A 21668-nucleotide genomic window follows, 5' to 3' on the forward strand; every position below is an offset into this window, starting at 1 on the left:
GTCTAGGAGGGTTGGGTCTAGGTGGAGGATTGGGTCTAGGTGGAGGGTTGGGTCAAAGGTGAAGGGTTGGTCTAGGTTGGGGGTTGGGTCTAGGTGGAGGGTTGGGTCTAGGTGGAAGGGTTGGGTCTCAGGTGGTGGAGGGTTGGTCTCGAGGTTGAGGGTTGGGTCTAGGTGAAGGGTTGGGTCTAGGTGGAGGGTTGGGTCTAGGTGAAGGGTTGGTTCTAGGTGGAGGGTTGGGTCTAGGTGGAGGGTTGGGTCGAAGTTGAGGGTTGGGTTATCAGAACCATAACATTTGTGTTTAGGGACTTATAATGTAGAAAATAAGATTGACATGCACAATTAGTGTCCCTGAAACGAGGGTGACGGTGAAGATGAGTCTTAGAGTGATGGGGAAGTAGAGGGGTCAGGACGAGGTGAAGGGCTGGGTCAAGGTGAAGGGTTGGGTCTAGGTGAAGGGTTGGGTCTAGGTGAAGGGTTGGGCCGAGGTGGAGGTTGGGTCGAGGTGAAGGGCTGGGTCAAGGTGAAGGGTTGGGTCTAGGTTGAGGGCTTGGGTCGAGGTGGAGGGTTGGGTCTAGGTGGAGGGCTGGGTCAAGGTGAAGGGTTGGGTCTAGGCTGAGGGTTGGGTCGAGGTGGAGGGCTTGGGTCTAGGTGGAGGGTTGGGTCGAGGTGGAGGGTTGGGTCTAGGTGGAGGGCTGGGTCGAGGTGAAGGGTTGGGTCAAGGTGAAGGGGTTGGGTCTAGGTTGAAGGGCTTGGGTCCAAGGTGAAGGGTTGGGTCGAGGTGGAGGGTTGGGGTCGAGGTGGAGGGTTGGGTCGAGGTGGAGGGTTGGGTCGAGGTGGAGGGTTGGGTCTAGGTGAAGGGTTGGGTCTAGGTGGAGGGTTGGGTCTAGGTGAAGGGTTGGTTCTAGGTGGAGGGTTGGGTCTAGGTGGAGGGTTGGGTCGAAGTTGAGGGTTGGGTTATCAGAACCATAACATTTGTGTTTAGGGACTTATAATGTAGAAAATAAGATTGACATGCACAATTAGTGTCACTCACGGTCAAACACATAAGTTCCCAATATATCGCAATGCGTATATATTGCAATACAGTTTATTTGCCAATACACAGCCCAATTACAATCATACAGTAAATTCCTTTCCATTGATTTCCCCACCTCACACGGCACGGAAAACTCGATGTCTTGACGTCATGCTAGTACTTCATCGGAGCTGCAGGTCACATAATGCTGTAGTTACTGGGTGACTGTTTAAAATCTTTAAAAATATATCACAGGTGCATCAATTTCATTTGTGAAGACTATTCAATTTCGGGTACAAATGAAGGACCAACGCTGTTCGGTCTGATGACACACAGTTTACCAGGTCGCACATTGTCTAAAGAGAGACTTGTTTGCTCAGCATGACTAATTTATGGAACGGGGGGCATATCGTGTGTGTATTACTGGTGGTGCAAAGAGGGTTTGGAATAGTCAATAGTTATTAGTTATTAGTTATCATACAAAATATTATTGAAGATATATTACATGTAGGTTGCTGTACACTACTACAGGGTACATAGAGGCAATGGCCGTACCGTCACAAGGGTGTATTTGGAAAAATGCAAGCTTGATATTGATACATTCAAAAGGTGGCAGTAAGTCCCGCTCAATGGCAATTATTGGTGCAACAATGGGTGTCCCAGTGCAAGTCCGGACTCTATGGATGGCATTGAAATCGCCAGAATGACTTACAATAGAAGTGTGGGCAATGCGATATTTAGAAAGAAAAAGCTGACACAGTAGAGCTTGTTGTAGGCAGAGTGCAGAGGACTGGGAACATTGGCATACAGTTTCTTGTTACTACCGATATACACAACCAACTCATCATGGGAAACTACCGTGCTGTAGTCAGACGCAAATACAGAGGATGTAAGGCGCTAGACCACCTTTATCGTGATACAACATCTGTATTTACACTGCTACTCGAACTACTACTGCCTACGGGTATAGGGTCGGGACGAGGTGGAGGGTCAGGACGACGTAGAGGGTCAAGACAAGGTGGATGGTCAGGACGAGGTGGAAGTCAGGACAAGGTGGAGGTCAGGACAAGGTGGAGGTCAGGACGAGGTGGAGGGAAAGGACGAGTAGTATACACAATGGGGCTACGGGACCAGGTCCCTCCCAAGGGCTCAATTTTTAAAAATAATTGAGCCCTTGGGAAGTCCCTAATCCCGTAGCCCCTTTGTGTACACTACTACTGAGTTGCATGCAACATTTGATGAAAATCGGTCGAATAGTTTCTGAAATATTTGACTTTTAAGTGAGCATGGGGTTGGTAGGGTGAAATGTTGTTGTTTTTTAAAAACAATATAAAAATTTCTATGACAACGGGAGGGTTTTGAACTATAAATAGCTGATGCACCTTCTATGCTGATGAATGTCGATTCTAAAATTATGGACTGTGGCTTCTAAATTATTTTTCAGCGTCCATCGATACATTTATCGTGTTCAGCAGTGTTTAGACTACAAACCAGCATCGTTTTTGTATTTTATTAGACATTTATTTGAGGTGAAAAGCCTTCTAACATTTTCGAGGCGAGAAGGCGGATGTGAACTGACTTATTTGTGTTATTATAGACGGAGCTCAGCTTAGACATGCAATTCAATAATAGATTGTGGTTTCTAAATTCAGCGTCCATTAACCTGTTTGTCGTGTTCAGCGTGTTTAAAACTCCCTGGGAGTATCGTGTTTGTATTTCATTGGAGGTAAAATGCCACCAAACTATGAACCGGAAGTAGAATTTGTGATAAACTGTTTCTAGAAGTCTGGTGCGCTCAGCTTATAAAACGGGTTCAAGACATCCTTTGCGTTCCTATAGACGGAGCCCAGTTTAGGAAGATGAAGCAATCTCAGGATAGACCTGTTAAACCGAAATGTAACTATCAAGTCCCTGGTAGCGCAATCGGTTGAGGTGCGGACTTAGGATGTGTAGTTGCGCAGCTATAGTTTGGCATGAAATGCATGTGGACCCGGTTTTTGTAAATATCTCTTCATCCAATGACCCAATCGATCTCAAATTGTGCAAGTGGATGTTTTGTGAGACAACCTAATCACATTGTAAATAACCGATTTTATGCATTTGTATTAAAGAATCTGTCTAGGTAACTGTCAACAAAATAAACAGCAGAACGCAGACTGCTGGCAGAGGGAGGGAGCCAATGACCTGTAACAACGGCAGTGTTGGGTCATAAAGGTAAAGGCACGTGCAGTTCATGATAGTTACCCGTGCACTGCACAGTGATAAACCCTTTGGATCATTCACATTGACTACTTCTAGCTGTCATCATGAAAGCGTATTCAGATGATGCTTAACGTTTAATTAGAAATGTGTTGCATTTTTTTTAAAAAGAGAGCAAACGGAGCAAACCGATTTATAAGGTGTCAGATTACATGAAACGTAAACTTTTGCTCTTGGCATGAAAAAGAACATCGTGCTAAAAATTGTGAAAAATAAACCAACAACCAATAAACAAAACCTTGTACAAAAAGGTAGGCATCCAAAGTTAGATTCTTTTGACATCAGGGTCATCAGAGATGTCATTCGCCAATGAACACCTGTCCACAAGAAAGTTAAAACACATCCTTGCAGAGGATCACGACATTAATGTTTCTAGGTTTATGCTAAGCAAACTACTGCTCAAATTTGGATACAAGTACAAGAAGGTAGCAAACCAGAAACTTGTAATGTGTGAGAGATCTGATATTGTGAAAATAAGGTGTAACTATCTGAGAGACATTAAGCAGGCAAGAGAGGATGGGTTTGAACCTATATATCTGGATGAGACCTGGGTCAATGCAAACCATACTGCTGCCAGACAGTGGCTACCCACTGATCCCAGTGATGGTAGGAAAATACCAACAGGCAAAGGTGAACGTTTAATCGTTCTTCATGCTGGTTCCCACCGTGGAATCCTATCTGGGTGTGATCTGGTATTTCGGTCAGAGAGCACAGATGGTAGGGACTATCATACAGAGATGAACTCAACGGTTTTCACACAGTATGTTGAGGAACAATTGTTGCCAGCTCTGCCGTATAAAAGTATTTTGGTCATGGACAAGTCAGATAAGCAGCAATGGCTAACCAAATAACAATATACAATTTTCAATTAAGGCCACTAAACCACAGTTGTACTCTTTGATTAAACCTAACAAACTTCCACCCACATATAACATTGACAACATGCTACGCCAACACGGCCTTGAGATTACCACCGTCCCATTGTAAGCTCAACCCAATCGAACTTATCTGGGGAGGCCTTAAAAGTACAGTGGCCCGGAAAAATCAATCATTCAAGTTGAATGATGTCAAGCACATTGTCAACACTGCTATATGTGACATTGACATTGCACGCTGGCATGCATGTGTTGAACATGTCAAGAAGGTGGAGAAAGAGTACTGGCTCAAAGATGGCTTGAAGGAGCAAACAGTTAATCCAGTTGTCATTCGTCTGGACACTGATGACTCCTCTGTGGCAGAATGGAGTGAACTTGATGAAGTTTAATTCTGTTATTATATTTACAGGTAATAATAGTATCCAGCCAGATATGCTCAAAGAAATATAACTTGTTTTAACAATGACAGCACTGACTAATTCCAACGACTTATAGTGTAACATGAAACACTCATTTCACATAAAATTATCATGAAAATATAAATAATAACTATCTATATGCTTAAAGCTATTAGAAATGCATTGCTTAATTTGGAAAGTGAACGACATCAAAACATAACACTTTTGTCTTCATTCTACCTTTCTTTAATGAGTGTGCATGATTGTGTGTGCTTGTGTCCGAGGGAACGGGGCTTTAACAGTTGTTGAGTTCTAACCATAGGTGGTCCGATTAATGGTTTAGTGTAAATATACTTTCTGTGTTCTTTAAATGCATTTCCACTTAGGTATTGCATAAACAAAATATGACATCAACATTACAAATTTAAATATTCTAACCTACAGAATAATTCTCACTAATGGGTTTTGTGGTTAATGTTGAACAACTCAGAGAAACAAACTCCGTATGATGGTTAACAGTTGGCACCCACCTTACCCTATTCACGACCTGTGACACCTCTTCATACCTGCCACGTGCATAGCTGACCTACATTGACGAACGTTGACCTTTATGACCCAACACTGCCGCTGTTACAGGTCATTGGCTACCTCCCTCTGCCAGCAGTCTGCGTTCTGCTGTTTATTTTGTTGACAGTTACCTAGACAGATTCTTTAATACAAATGCATAAAATCGGTTATTTACAATGTGATTAGGTTGTCTCACAAAACATCCACTTGCACAGTTTGAGATCGATTGGGTCATTGGATGAAGAGATATTTACAAAAACCGGGTCCACATGCATTTCATGCCAAACTATATGCATTGTGTGTTTGTATCCCACCGTTGCCTCAGTGGGTTCCTTGCAACTTTTGTGTGTTTCGTTGGTGGTAGCAAGGAATCAGGATCACATCAGCTGCGCTCAGCTGAATTGGGGCACTCTCGTGGTGAGAGAAAGGTAGCCGACACATGAGTCCCCTAGGGAGAAGTTGCACAGCCTTCATCTTTCTACTTCACCCTAGGGGAATTGTGGCTACTTTTTTTTTAAACCTTTCTATCTTTCTATTTTAACCTTTCTATCTTTACCTATTGTTACAACCACCACGACTGTTAGGTGAGTGAGCCGCTTTTAGCAAATATTCCAGCAATACCAGACATGGGCTTCACACAATGTACCCATATGTGAATGGAATCCCCCATTGCAAATGAAGCTGTTTGATACTTATGTACATCATCTCACTGAGACATTGTTAAAATTGAGTGAACTGTGTTTACTCATATATTCACACCGTTAACATCATCAAGGATGGTCACCTAGCCTCGGACTGTCTACTCGGCTGTGATGTTGATGTCCGCGAAGCAATTTATCATGAATCTCCGATACTAATTTGTTTGGTTTTCGTAAGGAAGGCTTGTCGGACCTGTTGCTTTCCTTGTTCTGTGAAATGTTTTTTCTCGTCTTCGCTGATGACAGCGTTTTTACGAGACTTGGTCCGAATCTCTTGTTTCAATCTGTGATATTTTGCGATTTCTGATAGCACCAACCGAAACTCTTCCTCGGAGATTTTAGAGTCGGTGAGCGCGGTGGAAATATGATCGTCTATCGTGCTTCAGCTAGAATTCTAATTTCGTCGTGTTTCAATGCTTTACGTTGCAGTCTGCGAGATATGAACTTAAGGGTCAATCCCATCAACCCTACCACTCCGGCTGTTATTTCGATGCTTAGCACCACGGGTGCAGCCACGATGGTGGATAATAACCCGATACCTGCTACACCTAATCCCATGCTGACTGAAACCAGAGTGCTGTCAACACCGTCCACGGAATTGACGGCCCTGTAATATTTTTTCTGTAAAGCCGACCGCGTATCGCGTTCACGTTCTAGTTGTTGTTTGATGTCACATATCTGTCACAAACGAACCCCGTCTACCGTTTCCAATGCTTTTGCTACTTCATCCACGACTGGGTACAGTCCCATCCTGTGTGTGTATATATATATATTTTTATAAAATAATATTTAATTGGCTTTCCTTTAATATCCGATCGATGTATTTGAGGCTGATAAGGTTTAGATTATCGTATACATAATAATTCGAGACATGAATCGATTTTTTTTCTATAACACGCACTCCATCGAGGCTTATTAAGGGTGTCAATCCCGGTCTTATGACGATACGACACCATTGGTGATTGTGTCTTCTGAACCAGCGTATTATCAACCCAGTCAAAAGTGTTCGTTCTGACCCACAAGCGTCAGCGAGAAAGACATCTACCACGAGCGTGGTGTGTGATTTGATAGTCAAATTTGAATGGAAAAAAATCCTCTTGGTAATCGGGTACATCAAACTGTAAATATGAAACCATGTCGTTTGAAGCTAACATGTTGCCCGTGTGACCTGATATTCGTAAAACTTGTACATCAAACTCTGGAGTGAAAGACGTGAGAAGGATCCCGTTGTTTGTAATTTTGGAGACGTAACAATTGTTTTTAAAAGATATGTGGGGTGAGGTGAGGGTCATGTTGATCAACCAGTCTGGCTGTTTGAAGTCTGCTAGTGACACCCGCTCGTATACGTTGTCTTTTAAGTGCAGGAGGTACAAGGTGTTTTCCTCGGTGGGCAGATCGAATCCCCGCCTGTCCCCGAGATTGGCTAGTGTTACGTTGGGATGATGGTTGTTCATCGGTTGTTTTATACAAAATTACGAAATGGTTTTCAATTGGTTATTAGATAATTCCTCGGACGTGCACTTTAAACCCATGAGATGTATGTTGTCGAGTAGGAAATTTTGGTGAGCGATATCGTCTCTTCCTGGTCACGGTGACTCCCTGCAGACTGGTGTAGGCGTTAACGTTCACCCGCACGAAAACGGAGCAAACTTGGTATTGTTGTTGTTTGGCCCAGCGGAGTTTGATCCCTTTCACGATTTCGATGACGTCATGCGCCGATGGCGGTTCGCCGAGGTAGACTTGAATGTACAGAGTGGATTTTGCTGGCAGATTTTCCAGGACGTCTACCACTCTGTCGAATTCTGACACAATCTGCAATCCCACGTTTTGCGTCCCGGGTTTGCTCGACAGCATGTGGGCTACTCTTTGCCTCAACGTGCTGACGATCACGCTGCGTCTTTGCATAGGGACGTAAGCCACGAGAAGCGTTCCGTTGTTCACGACTTTCGTCAGGTAGTGATCTTTGTTGTCCGTGAAAACGTGGGGAGAGTCCAGCATGATGTTGAGATTCCAGTCGATTTGCAATGGCACTAATATAATTTTTTTTGTCATCGTTCAAGATTAGAGTGTACTGTGTGTTTCTGGAGACAGCCGTGGTCTCGACGTCGTCCAGGTGGAACAGCCTGCCCCGGAACGCTGGGGTTACCGTCTATTCGTCCTGGTCGTTGCAGATCAAGTCGTATCGCGTGTTGTTGACTGCTCCTTTGGTATCGACGAAATCGCCTAGGTCGTTGCCACCACCACCACCAGCGGCAGTAGAGGGCGGCAGTTCGATACGTTTGTAAATGCTGTTTTTCAGTTGCAAGGCGTACAGTTTGCTGTCAACTCTGGGTTTGTCAAATGCGCACGTGTCCCCGAGGTCGGAGATCGCTATGTTGGCGCATTTTCTAATGCGTGTTCCTGGACCATGAGACTCTGTCATTGACATAAGTGCAGCGCCACGCTGAAATATCCTATACTTACAGGATCGTGTTTAACGTCTAAAACCGATATTTTCAATTCCGTGATGTTGCCTCGGATTAATTTCTTGTAATGCTGCAATGAAAACGATTCGGTTCTGCCGTCGTTGTACTTTTCCGTTTTCTCCGGCACGGCTATTAGCATGTTGTCTGTCATGCTCAGCTGATCGAGATGAATGCACAGTTCGTGATACGGAACAAGATCAGGTAATTTCGTGCCTGTCATGGTGGTTTCCGGTGGTATGTTGCTTGACGTAAACCCGAGCGTTTTAGCCAACGGCCGACTGAGTCTCAAGTCGTTTTTTCCGTTGTTGGCTAACATGACCGTGCCGTTCGAGTCGTTCATTTTCAATTTCGGCTCCCACGGGTTTGAAGATTTCTTCGTTGAGCGAGCACATGCTGTAATAGCCGTCCATTATTTGGTTGCAGGCGTTATTGATAAACAGCCTGTTGTTTTTGCTGTTGATCGCGGGTAGTAGGTGATATCGCAGAGCGCGACTTCGAGCTGACCAGACATGTTGTCGATGGCTCGTGATTCCTGGAAGCGTCACGTACATATTGAAAAGTAGATATGTATACTAAAATTTAACAATTAAAAAATGTACAAACCGGGAGTGTTTTATGCTAAAAGTGATAATATAAGTGCTATCTCTCACAACCAAGTATTGTGGTCGATGCAAAGGATGGTTTACATTTCATAGTTCGGTTCTTCGATGTGTTTAAAAATTAAGGGTTTTCGGTCACGGCTTCTTGAACTACCCATCGTTCACAACATGTCTCTCGTGGAAGCCAGCAAACAGCTAGTGAAAGATTGGGGTTACAAGTCATTACGTCAAGACGAACGAGTGGAACGACGATTACATGGCTTTCAATGACAGCAACGATTACCGCGTTTGGAGGTTTAGGCAGGGACCCGCGGACGATTGGAAAATGTTAATGCTGGACACTTTGAAAGGGTTTACTCGTGCCGGTGTCATCAGATTGAACGATTCGATTCGAACGTACGTGTGGGCCGTGCTGGGCGCGCAGACGCAAACGCGTTCCAGCATCATGGGTCGTGAAGGGACGGCTTACGCCATTGCTAGACCGGTCGATCTACCAAGTGCCATCGAAAGCTATCAAAACGCGCTGGAATACGCCCGGTCGAAAGTCGACTACCTGTTCGGCATGGAACTGTACATGGCTCCGAGCGACATGCGACTGAGGGTGAACAGAGTGGTGGGCTACAACAATGAAACCATCATCGCGACTGCTGCTCAAAAGTTGGGCTTGAACCAGGACGTCAATAATGCGAGTCGAGTCGTGTTGCAGTACATAACGGGCATCATGACACTGACACCAGAAGTAGAAGCAGCACCACCATGCCAACAACAACTGCAGCCGCTGCCCCCGCACGTGCAGGCAAACAATCAGTGGCACGTCGTTCGCAAAACGGCCCTGGTTGTCAGCGGGATCGCGGTTGGACTGTGCCTCATTTGGTTAAAAATTCCTTAGCCGTGACGTACACCAGACCCGCCACAGTGACGACGAAAGCCCACAGATTTTGACCGAACCACGTGACCGTTTTTGACAAAAAGCCTAACAACCAGGAAACGATGCTGCCCAAGATGTCAGGCAGCGCTTCGGTGGCTTTGCCGGGGAGTTTAACCAGGGCTTCGCCGAGAGATTTCAGATGTTTTTTTATCCAGTCTCTGACGTCGTCTCTGATGATTGGTGGGCTTGGTGGTGTCGATATGATGAACCCCAAAGCCGTGAGAATGCTGGCGATTGTGATTCCTTGTTCCCGGAACAGAATTCGTATCCTGTCGGCCAACGTGGTGTCGTCGTTCAAGACTCGGTCGATGGTTTCGTGCACGCGGCTGATTTGTGATCAGAGGGCTTCCCTGTTGGAGGAGGCGGCTTCCAATCTGGTCCGTCTCCAGGTCGCACAATCTTTTCTCGATGAAGTTTTTCATGGCTTCGTCGTCGTCCACGATCCTGAGTTTTCTTTTCTCGCAAGCAATGTGCTCATAGATTTTGTTCGGTTTACCCATGTTGTTCACGAGTTCTCCACGCACGTTTTTTCAAGGCTTTGTCTAGACCCTGAAGTTACCTAAGAGGAAATTAGAAACCGGGCAAGGGTTCGTTTGAGTACATGACCAATGTTGTTTAATTTCGTCTGACGCTTCTTTGGTGCACTGGGGCTTTTCTCTCAGATTGGCAGCGCCGGCACCATCGAGTTTGGTCCTTAGGTTTTGCAGATCTTGGACGACCTTCGTCGGAAGTTGTTGTGGTCATGCGCTGCCGTAATCTCACAGGTTTAGTTCGTTACCACCACAGCGACTGGCTAGCGTCGACAGGACGAGCGTTTTTCTCGTGTGTTTGTTCATGAGATCGACCTCAGGATAAGCTGTCAATCGCATTGTCCCTTCGTTGTCTATTTTGAACTTCCGATAGCCGCGACCCTATGGTTCGACGTAATGACAAACGCACGATCGTGAACAACCTGGGTCGTGCCATCGTCAAGAAAATCCCCATCAAAATCAGCGTGAACGAGGTGCTGAGCATCGACGACAGCGACATGTTTTACTGTTACACAAAACCTCTGGAGAACCTCGGAAGAACACGATGACATAGCGTATCAAGGAATTAGTCAGAATAACTACGTATCGAGAGAAATCCGTGTGGGGTACGGTTTCACACAAGACAATCTCGGCAATATAACAGCAGGAGAAAACGCCGTCACCGAGGCGTACGGGAATCGGTTTTACATACCGCTTGACATCGAGTTGCTCAAAGGGCACATGCCATTTTACCAGGCGGCGCTGGTCCACAGGCTGGAATATGAACTCACGTTCAACAACTACGGCAAAGTTATTTTAACGCTGGGCGGCACCGAGGCCAGCTACGTTGTCGACAACATCTCACTGGAGTTCGACATGGTCACGAACACGAATCTGGCCCGGCAGATTTGCACCCAGTACTTAAAAAGCTGTCCATCCTGTACGACCTGTGTTGCGGCACCGTACCATCGTCAAGGACAAGAGCGTTGTGGAACATCAACCTGAACGTGCCGGCTTGATCGATGAAAGGCATCTTGATCATTCCCGTGGTGGAATACGAGCCGTTTCGAAAGAGACAGCGAACTCACTTGGAATCCCGAGATCACAAAAGTTGAAGTGACCGTTGAGGGTGTGCCCAACCAACTGTTCAGCCAAGGCATGCGAGCTTACCAGCAGTGGGACGAGATAAGAAAACTACCGGCCATCAAGCGACACTCGCCTGAAGTCAACGACGTCATCAAAGACCTGGGTTTCACCTGACGACAGACACTCAGTAGGTACCTGGATAAGCATTACGCAAAATCCGGCTGGCAAGTTAAATTTACAAGATGGGTGAACAAGATGTACACGGAAGATTCCGTGGTGATAACGGACCCGGACGTGCACAAAATCGATCCTGGAATTCGTCTGCAGGACTGGTTGCGTGCTTACCCGACTTTACAAACTGAAAGGAGAATCAAACGGACCCGACGTTCATCCTGGACGACTGCAGCGTCAAAAAGGAGATGCCCTTCTCGGGCCGGCACATAAAGCACAGCGTTTGCAAGGACAGGGACTCGTTGCGAGAAAACGACGTGATCCTGACCAAGCAAGAACAAAACAAGTGAAGAAACAGCTAGCCGAAACGAAACACACCAAACTCTTGTTGAAAACCGACCAACCCGTGGTGTATAAAGTCATATATAGCTTTTAAGCAAAATTCTAGCAAAATTCAAGCAAAATTCTAGCATAACTCAAGCAAAAACCGATGTTCGAAACTATAGAGGTACAGAGGTGCCGCTCACAACGCATGCAACTTGAAGCTCAAAATCAATCCCAAGACCATCAAAATCCCCGTCGTGTTTCACAATCTTCGCGGTTACGATTCTCACCTGATCATGCAGGCCATCGCGAAAGTCCACGCAACATAACGTGCATCACCAACAACATGGAAAATTACATCTCGTTCCAACGCCAACAACACGGAGGACTTCGACATCACCAATCTATTCACCAATGCCGAGACTCGACCACTGCTGCTGAGGAAAGGCATCTTCCCCTACGAGTACATGGACGGCCGTGTCATTGGTGTTCACCAAACTGTCTAGAGATGACAGCAGGAACTGAACGCTATCGATAAATCTCAGACCATCTAACGAGAACGAGATGTATTTCTCCATGTCTAAGTTCGATGAGACGCGATTACCTCCCATCGACCAATTTTACAGCAACTTGACCGATTCCAATATCTCTCAAGACGATTACGCGCACGTGATAAACGTGTGGGACAAACTGGGCTGCAAGAATTTGGGTGATTACCACGACCTGTACTTGAAAACGGACGTGCTGCTGCTGGCTGACGTGTTCAAGATAAACGTGCTCAAAACAGTACGACCTGGACCTCGTGTGGTATTTCTCCTCCCCCGGTCTCTCTTGGGATGCCTTGTTGAAAAAGACCGGAATGGAGATGAAACTACTGACGGATTACGACATGCACCTGTTCGTGGAAAAAGGCTTGCAAGGCGGGATTTCTATGACCTCCAAACGATACGCCAAATCCAACAACAAGTACGTTCCCGCTCATGACCCCATCAAACCGACCAAACACATACTCTATCTCGACGCCAACAACCTGTATGGCTGGGCCATGAGTCAGTATCTCCCCACCGGGGGATTCGAATGAGTCTCCTCGCCCGAGATGATTGACTTGAATAGCATCGCGCCAGATTCGAACAAAGGCTACGTGCTCGAAGTGGACTTTGACTATCCCCAGAACTGCACGAATCACAAAAGAGCTATGTCGCTGGGAATGAAACTCACGAAAATACACAGGGTGCTCCAGTTCGATCAAAGTCCATGGATGGAACCTTACATTCGGTTGAACACGAATCTGTAAAAAACAGCAATGAGCGACTTCTAAAAAATTGTACAAGCTCATGAACAACTCGGTGTGTCGGGCAAGACGATGGAGAATTTGAGAGAACGCGTTAACGTGAAATTAGTCAGATCCATCGAGGAAGAAAAACTCAGGAAACTCATAGCCAGCCCGTCGTTCCACCGAAGCAAGCTTTTCGACGACGAAGACTTGGCAGCGCTGCACATGAACAAAAGCCACATCAAATTCAACCAGCCCGTTTACTTGGGGATGAGCATCCTCGACTTATCCAAACACTTGATGTACGATTTCTACTACAACGAGCTGAAAAAGCAGTACAGCGACAGGTGCGAAGTGGTGTACACGGACACAGATTCCCTGCTGATGGAAATTCGCACCGAGAACGTGTACGAGGACATGAAGAAACACATGTAACTGTACGACACCAGCGACTACCCTAAAGATCACCCTATGCACAGCCAAGTCAACAAAAAAGTGCTCGGCAAGATGAAGGACGAATGCGCGGGCACGCCGATCGCTGAGTACGTCGGCTTGAGACCCAAGATGTATTCCATCAAGAAAGCCGACGACGATGAAATCTGAAAGGCAAAAGGCGTGAAAAAACACGTGGTGAAAAAACACATCAAGCACGCCAGATTCAAGGAAGCCCTGTTCAAGAATAAAACGTTCAAACACCAAATGAACATGCTGAGAAGCGACGGACACAGGATATACGGACTGAGAATCAACAAGACCTCGCTGTCTCCCTTGGACACGAAATGATGGATCGCCATCGACAGAGTCACCACTTACGCGTATGGGCACAAACGCATATCGAATAATTGAACGCTTACGCACACATGCATACATATATCATGGAGAAAATTTATTACAGCCCGCGATGGTACTGGAAAGGCACGGACGCCATCCCGAAATTCGCCAAAGCCGCTTGAGTCTCGGAAGAAAGCCAAAGCTTGGCTTAAAAAACAAGCCATCTGGCAAGTCCTCCTGCCGGCGCTTCGACATTTCAACGCCGAATCGCGTCTACCAAGCCGACCTCCTGTTTCTCCCTCACGACAGGGTGAGGTGTAAAACCTACAAGTACGCCCTGACCGTCGTAGATGTTACCAGTTGCTACAAGGAAACCGAATCGTTGACAACAAAAGATTCGAACGAAGTCGTCAAAGCCTTTGAAAGCATATACAAATGCAGTCGCTTGACATAGCCTACCATATTGCAAGTCAATCCCGGACACGAGTTCATGGGAGCCGTGTCACAGCTGCTGGCCAAGTGAGACGAGGTACAGCGGGAGCTCACCATAGCCAAGCCATCGACTTGTCCGCCCACAGCGCTCGGAGGAGCAACCATCCCTGAGGCGACCCGAGCTTTTTTTCATGACCGACCCCATGCTCACTTAAAAGTCACATATTTCAGAACCTATTCGACCGATTTTCATCACATTTTGCATGCGACTCAGTACTAATATATACAATGGGGCTACGGGATCAGGGACTTCCAAAGGCTCAATTTCATGTAAAAAATGTATGTAAAATTTTATGTAAAAATTGAGCCCTTGGGGAGGACCTGGTCCCGTAGCCCCATTGTGTATACTACTGGACGAGGTAGAGGGTCAGGGCGAGGTGGAGGGTCAGGGCGAGGTGGTGGGTCAGGACAAGGTGGAGGTCAGGACAAGGTGGAGGTCAGGACGAGGTGGAGGTCAGGACGAGGTAGACGGTCAGTGCAAGGTGGAGGGTCAGGACGAGGTGGAGGGTCAGGAGAAGGAGGAGGGTCAGGACGAGGAGGGTAGAGGGTCAGGACGAGGTGGAGGGTCAAGGACAAGGAGGAGGGTCAGGACGAGGTGGGGGGTAAGGACGAGGTTGGACGAGGGGACGAGTTGGAAGGAGGTCAAGGACATGGTGGAGGGTTAGGACGAGGTGGGGGGTAAGGACGAGGTAGAGGTTCAGGACGAGGTAGAGGGTCAGGACACGACATAGAGGGTCAGGACGAGACAAGGTGAAGGGTGAGGACGAGATAGGGGTCAGGACGGGTCAGGGTCACACGACATAGAGGGTCAGGACGAGGTTGAGGGTCAGCACGACATAGAGGGTCAGGATGGGGTGGAGGGTGACGACGAGGTGGAGGGTCGGGACAAGGTGAAGGGTCAGGACCAGGTCGAGGGTCAGGACAAGGTGGAGAGTGACGACTAGATGGTGAGTTAGACGGGGTGGAGGGTCGGGACGAGGTTGAGGGTCAGGACGAGGTGAAGGTCAGGACGTTTGTGGTGGGTCAGGACGAGGTAGAGGGTTGTGTCGAGGTGGAGAGTAAGGCGAGGTGCAGGGTCATGACGAGGTGGAGGGTTGAGTCGATGTTGAGGGTCAGGACGCGGTAAAGGGTCAGGATAATGTAGAGGGTCAGGATGATGTAGAGGGTCAGGGCGAGGTGGAGGTCAAGGCGAGGTGGAGGGTCAGGACGCGGTGGAGGTGAAGGCGAGGTAGAGGGTCGTGGAGGGCACCCGACTCGAAAACCCAACCCCTACTCATTCTTATCGACTGTAGACGCCTAAAACTGGAGATGACGTATGTCCTGGACAGATATGAAACTAACTCTAACCTCAGGGTTACTGAGAATTTACTGAATTTCCTCATTGATATCATCTTCATAAAATGTGGGAGGGAGCACATGTATAGCGCAAGCTGTACTCCCTTCTTAGTTAATTCCCTTCCAATGATTTCCCCCAGCTGACACGGCACGAAAAACCCGAGTTCTTAACGTCATGTTATTAAATCTTTGAAGGGCATTTAGAAGTGGAATGCATAAGAAAAGCAAGATTTATGGATGTCAACTTCTTTATTGTGCATAACACGACTGTTCGGGGTGTATGAATTAGCAAGGGTACGCTCCGAAACGTCGTGTTGTTCATAATAAAGAAGTTGACATCCATAAATCTTGCATTACATATTTTTGTTATGTTATTACTTCATCAGAGAGGCTGCTCACATAACGCTGTAGTTACTGTGTGACTGTTTAAAATCTTTAAAACTATATTACAGGTTCATCAATATCGTTTGTGATGACATTTCCGGATACAGTGTGTCAATGACATTGATAAATTATAAATGTTCCAGTTCTTGCCGCTGTGGTGCTGCTGACGGTCGTCGTTGTCGAGGAAAACACCACTGGCTATTTATCCACCTACGCCTGTATGTATCTGTCACGTTCACACATTCGTGGCTGCACAACCAATATATACAGTGAAACAACATCGTGTCGGAACTGAAGGTCCTCCGTTAATACTTCGAGTTATACAGTGTTACGTAAATGATAAGTAAATAAGGGTTAAACAGGGGTCAAGCTTTTTCTTCGACACAAGCGTACTTTGGACACAAGAAAGTGCAACACATCAGTGTTTGACTGTACAGTGTACAAAATCATGTAAAGAGAGGCTCCATGGTTCGTTCAAAGATAAAATGCTAGGAACATATCCTACTCACACTTTGCTAAGGATCACAAAAATTCACAACTTTCCTTAAATGTAGATTCATAACCTGAAATTGTATCCATATAAAACTGGATAAATAATAATTTGGTAACCCCTCTTTAGGCAAACGGTCACTTTAATCTAACCTTATGCACTTGATACATGAGTAACCATCAAAATGTTTTTCATGGCTCCAATCAACCATTTTGCAACTCATGGAACGAGTCATTGACAAGTACACAACACCTGTCAATAGCAGGTATGGGATCCACACGATGAAATGACATACTGAAACCTAGGATTCATGCTTATAATTACAATAAGCTTAGATATTTAAACCAAATTTGACCCCCACATCATAGTTAAATTTTCTGTTGAATCCATGATTTGATCCTAAGCAATGTGTGAATAGTATACTTCCTGTGGAACAGTTTACACATGCCGCTCAACACCTCTCATAAAGGGACATACATAAACATGGTGGTGTTTTAAATCAAAATTCACGTTTCGTGGATGATCAAACTGTAGGCGATATGCATAGGTCTTTCATATCCCTGGAAATACATATGATACATTCACATATGATATAGATAATTCGACATCTGATCGATTTCAGTTTGAAGTGAAAGATTTTCTTTAAAATCTGCCGCGTTATTTCAATGCATATTATACGTCATGTGAGAGTGTCTAGTTTAAATCAACTAAGATATGTTTATGTCAACTAAGACGTACGTTCTTGTCTTATTGTCGATGTTGGTTTCTGGTTTGGTTCTCAAAGATGATTGCATAATTGATGAGTTTTCTTCCAGATGAATCGCAAACGATTGACGTTTCCCACCTCGTAGGAAAAGTGCAACCTGGTAAGTCTATTAATTGTTTTCTCGTGAGTTTGGGAGAAATATATGAACATAGAAGGTTAAACTTGCTATGGCCCACATGCAAACATACAAGCCCCTGTAGAGGTATCATACACATAATAATATTTGCATTTTGATAAATGCCAACCAGTGAGGATCCGGGTAAGAATTGATCTTCAGTCACCCATGCATGTCGTAAGAGGCGACAAACGGGATCGGGTGGTCAGGCTTGCTGACTTGGTTGGCACATGTCATAGTATGCCAACTGCGTAGATCGATGTTCATGCTGTTGATGACTGGATTGTCTGGTCAAGACTCGATTATTTACAGACCACCGCCATATAGCTGGAATAGTGCGGCGTAAAACTAAACTCACTCACTCAGTTAAGTAGTATTCCAGTACATTGTATGTTGGAAGGTAGATGTAAAGACAGTTCTGTTCCAGTTCCAGTTGAGATTGTCAACTTTGATGAATTGCTGAGAGAGTTCACACAGAAATTGGCAGGTAAAGTTGCATGTACAATAACAATGCCTCCTAAAATAAACTTTCTACATTGTTTTTGCAAATGCTTGAAAACATGTGTTTTCTCGGACGAAAATGACTTGCCTGATGCAATAAGTATTTATGATAATATAATTCCATATCAGTCATGGTTAAACAACACTCAGCATTGTGAATGTCGTTTAATCTTTGAGAAAATATTAATAGACGTTTCCCAAGCAAAATGACTAGGGCTATGCAATATTACCGGTAAACCGGTAAAAACAGGTACATTTTCTCGCGATACGATTATCGCGATATGGTTCAGATTCTGCAATATATTGGGTCATCCAGAGTTAGCTACCTTTGAATTATCTGGGCATGATTTCAGTGGCAAAAAGTGGACTCTAAAACTGCCAAATATACTTTTATTTCTGTTGATTTCGTGTAACATTTTACAAGTGGAAATGTGATTATAAGTGGCTCCAAAAGTGCCAAATGGACCCCTGAAGATCCGGGGTAAGATAGGTCTTCAGCAACCCATGTGCTTGCCATAAAAGGCGACTATGCTTGTCGTAAGAGGCGACTAACGGGATCGGGTGGTCAGGCTTGCTGACTTGGTTGACACATGTCATCGGTTCCCAATTGCGCAGATCGATGCTCATGCTGTTGATCACTGGATTGTCTGGTCCAGACTCGATTATTTACAGACCACAGCTGGGATATTGCTGAGTGCGGCGTAAAACTAAACTCACTCACTCACTCACTCTACCAAATGCTTTACGTTTTGTGGGTTTGAATGGTTTCATATGTGGCATTTTGGAAGAATTAAGTGGCCTCAAATGGATCAGTTCTTTATTTGGACTTATAGTAGTGCGTCTGGCTCTGAATGACCATTTCACAATTCACAGTAGTCTATGTTGTTATTTTTGTTTGTTTCATAATGGGACATATGATATAAATTTATCATAAAAGTCTAAGTCTGATAGATTTTATAGGACTGTATAATGAGTGAGTGAGTGAATTATGATTTGAAGCCACACCGGCAATATTTCAGCCATATCGTGACTAAAACTAGTTCTACAGAGCTACAGATAACTTTTTGGGTCTTTGAGTTATGTACGCGCTTGTGTTTATCTCAATTGGGTATACTAATTTTTCTTTGAGTAACCAAATAAATTGTACCCACCTCACTCAAACTCAGTTGGGTATTTTGTCATTTTCCATTAATTGTAAAAATATAACATAGTTTAAATGTTTGTTTAGGTGTTTGTTGTTTATATTTGATCAGTAATATGAGAAACGATAAGAAAGACTGCAAGTTGCCGAGTTCATGTGCTGAAATAGAACCTCTCAATATACCTTAACGTTTTTGTGTGTACGCATGTAAGATCAAATGTAGAGAGTATGTACAAAAAATCAAGCGTACATGTACGCAATAGACGTAATAGGAATTAAGTTTTCACATGAATATTTGCGTAATTTACGCAGATACACAGCTTATCTGTTCCTCTGTTCTAAATTCATAATACATACATATAATATATAAAACCTTGTCAATGAAGGACAGTAAAATTACTAGATTATCACAAAATGAGTGAAAACCAGCTAGCATATATCTTTAAAATTAGAAAACTAGTTTTGGACAATACAATGTAAAAATGGTCTGTTGATGCCAACAACTGAAGGCGGATTACCATACTAGGGACCATGGGGACTTACAGTACTTTTGCTACCTGCATGGATCCTAGCTGGATTTATATCATCCCTTCAGCTGCTGGCGATTGTAGTCGAATTAAGCAATAAATTAAAATCACATAAATACTACGTTTAAAGAATCTGGTAAGTTGAAATTTACTTTAAATGTTTCGGGACTTACGTACCCTCTCAGGAGGACACTAACTTTACAATACTTTAACCGCATTTGGGGATACAGCCACTAACAAGCTAAGTTACTAATCTAAACTACCAATCATTAAAATACATATATCTACAGAACATATTAATCAAAATTCATCAATTAAATGGACTGTATAATGACATTCCAGTCAAAGATCTTAATCATCGGAGGTCACATGAGATTTTAAGCGCAAGTAGTAAAACTAAATCGTGTTTTTGTTTCATTTTGCAATAGTTCATGTTAACACATGTTTATATTGGAGTTAAATCTGAATGAATCACTGACATACAGTAACAATAATTACATACTGCATTGAAGTGCATTCTGTTGAAGCAAACAACACTGACCATGAAAAGCATGTTATACTATTACCTTTATCATTATGTTCGCAAAACTTTGTTGCAATACTTCAGTCAAACATTCCACGTTATGGCTCTATATCATTTTGTTTATCTGTCACAATGAGCCTGAAAGTATGGAGTAACGGCAATTAAGAAGATGATGTTGCTCACAGAGAGCTATTATGAATGTATGATGTACGCACTTGAGCAGAAACTTTCCAGTCAATATACCCCAATATATATTGCAATATATATGTTAAATTATTGCAATATATCGCAATATGAAAATCAGCGCAATATCCAACCCTAAAAATGACCTTGACCATTAGTCGGATACAACATTATGTCGCATAATTGATAGGGGCGGTAGGGTAGCCTAGTGGTAAAAGCGTTGGATCCTCACGCCGAAAACCCGGGTTCGATTCCCCACATGGGTACAGTATGTGAAGCCAATTTCTGGTGTCCTCCGCCGTGATATTGCTGGAATATTGCTAAAAGCGGCGTAGACCCAAACTCACTCACTCACTGACCTTGATACAGGCATAATAGTTTGGACCTTCGGCGACTGCTTCGGGCTTACTAATGTTTTGATAATTGAATATTGCTAAAAGCGACGTGAAAACTAACTCACTCACTTATAATCGATCCAAGTATTTTCTTCTGGTTAATATTCCAAGGAAGAAGTGTTTGTACATGTAATCAGAAAATGAGTCCTTCTAATACGGACGTACGTTCGGATATAATAGTTTGTACTGTCCACTACACGAGATGCGTGTACACATTCATGCCAGCTGGATATCTGACCTTTGCTTTACTGTTATCAGACTTACAAATGGCGGGACTGTGGAAGAAGACTGACGTGAAAACATGTGAAGAGGAAGAACTTCCAAGTTAGCAGACTTATCTCAGAACTTAGCCCAGTGCCTAGAACACACACACGCACGCGCACGTACGCACACGCAAACATGCGCGCACGCACGCATACACAAAAACAAACACGAAATACCTATCTTATGGCGTTCGGGAATATTCAGGGGAATTTTTTCAATACGTATTTCAGTACGTATCTACTTTACGTACCTGCGTATTTTTGCAGGGGTCGTTTTGGGTATTCATTCTTGGCGTGGTGTACTAATTCTCTTAATAACCATCAGCGATAGAAGACTTGAGCTAACATCAGATCATGGAGATAGCTCGATGACGATCAGTCGTGGAATGTCTTGGTATTCATCTTGTGATGAAGCCAACCCTGCCTGATAGCATCAGCAATACGTGGCGCTAAAAGATCAAGAGTATTGATGGTTACGAATGTATTTTCCCTTTTTAAGTGCGTTAATGTCGTTCTTGTCCTCAGGCAGACCTTGTGTTGAGTCCTCCTGTCCTCGACCCAAGCCTACAACACCCGAGGACAACCTGAGAAGCGTCTTGTCCACAATGTCGGATC

The 21668-nt window shown here is 44.5% G+C and overlaps 2 long non-coding RNA genes across 2 annotated transcripts; both read right to left on the reverse strand.

Moving 5' to 3' along the window:
* Window positions 1-1230: 1230 nt before the first annotated feature.
* On the reverse strand, window positions 1231-16839 carry LOC124291028. Its single transcript, XR_006902124.1, has 3 exons — window positions 16646-16839; window positions 16031-16032; window positions 1231-1240 (listed from the first exon to the last, which is right to left on the reverse strand). It is a non-coding gene; the product is annotated as an uncharacterized LOC124291028 (long non-coding RNA).
* An 8-nt stretch (window positions 16840-16847) lies between these two features.
* Window positions 16848-19233, reverse strand: LOC124291029. The gene is made up of 3 exons (XR_006902125.1): window positions 19068-19233; window positions 18106-18109; window positions 16848-16857 (listed from the first exon to the last, which is right to left on the reverse strand). It is a non-coding gene; the product is annotated as an uncharacterized LOC124291029 (long non-coding RNA).
* Between the last annotated feature and the right edge of the window lie 2435 nt (window positions 19234-21668).

The sequence above is a fragment of the Haliotis rubra genome, unplaced genomic scaffold (genome assembly GCF_003918875.1).
Source record: "Haliotis rubra isolate DU_JTF1 unplaced genomic scaffold, ASM391887v1 Scf48, whole genome shotgun sequence".
NCBI lineage: Eukaryota > Metazoa > Mollusca > Gastropoda > Lepetellida > Haliotidae > Haliotis > Haliotis rubra.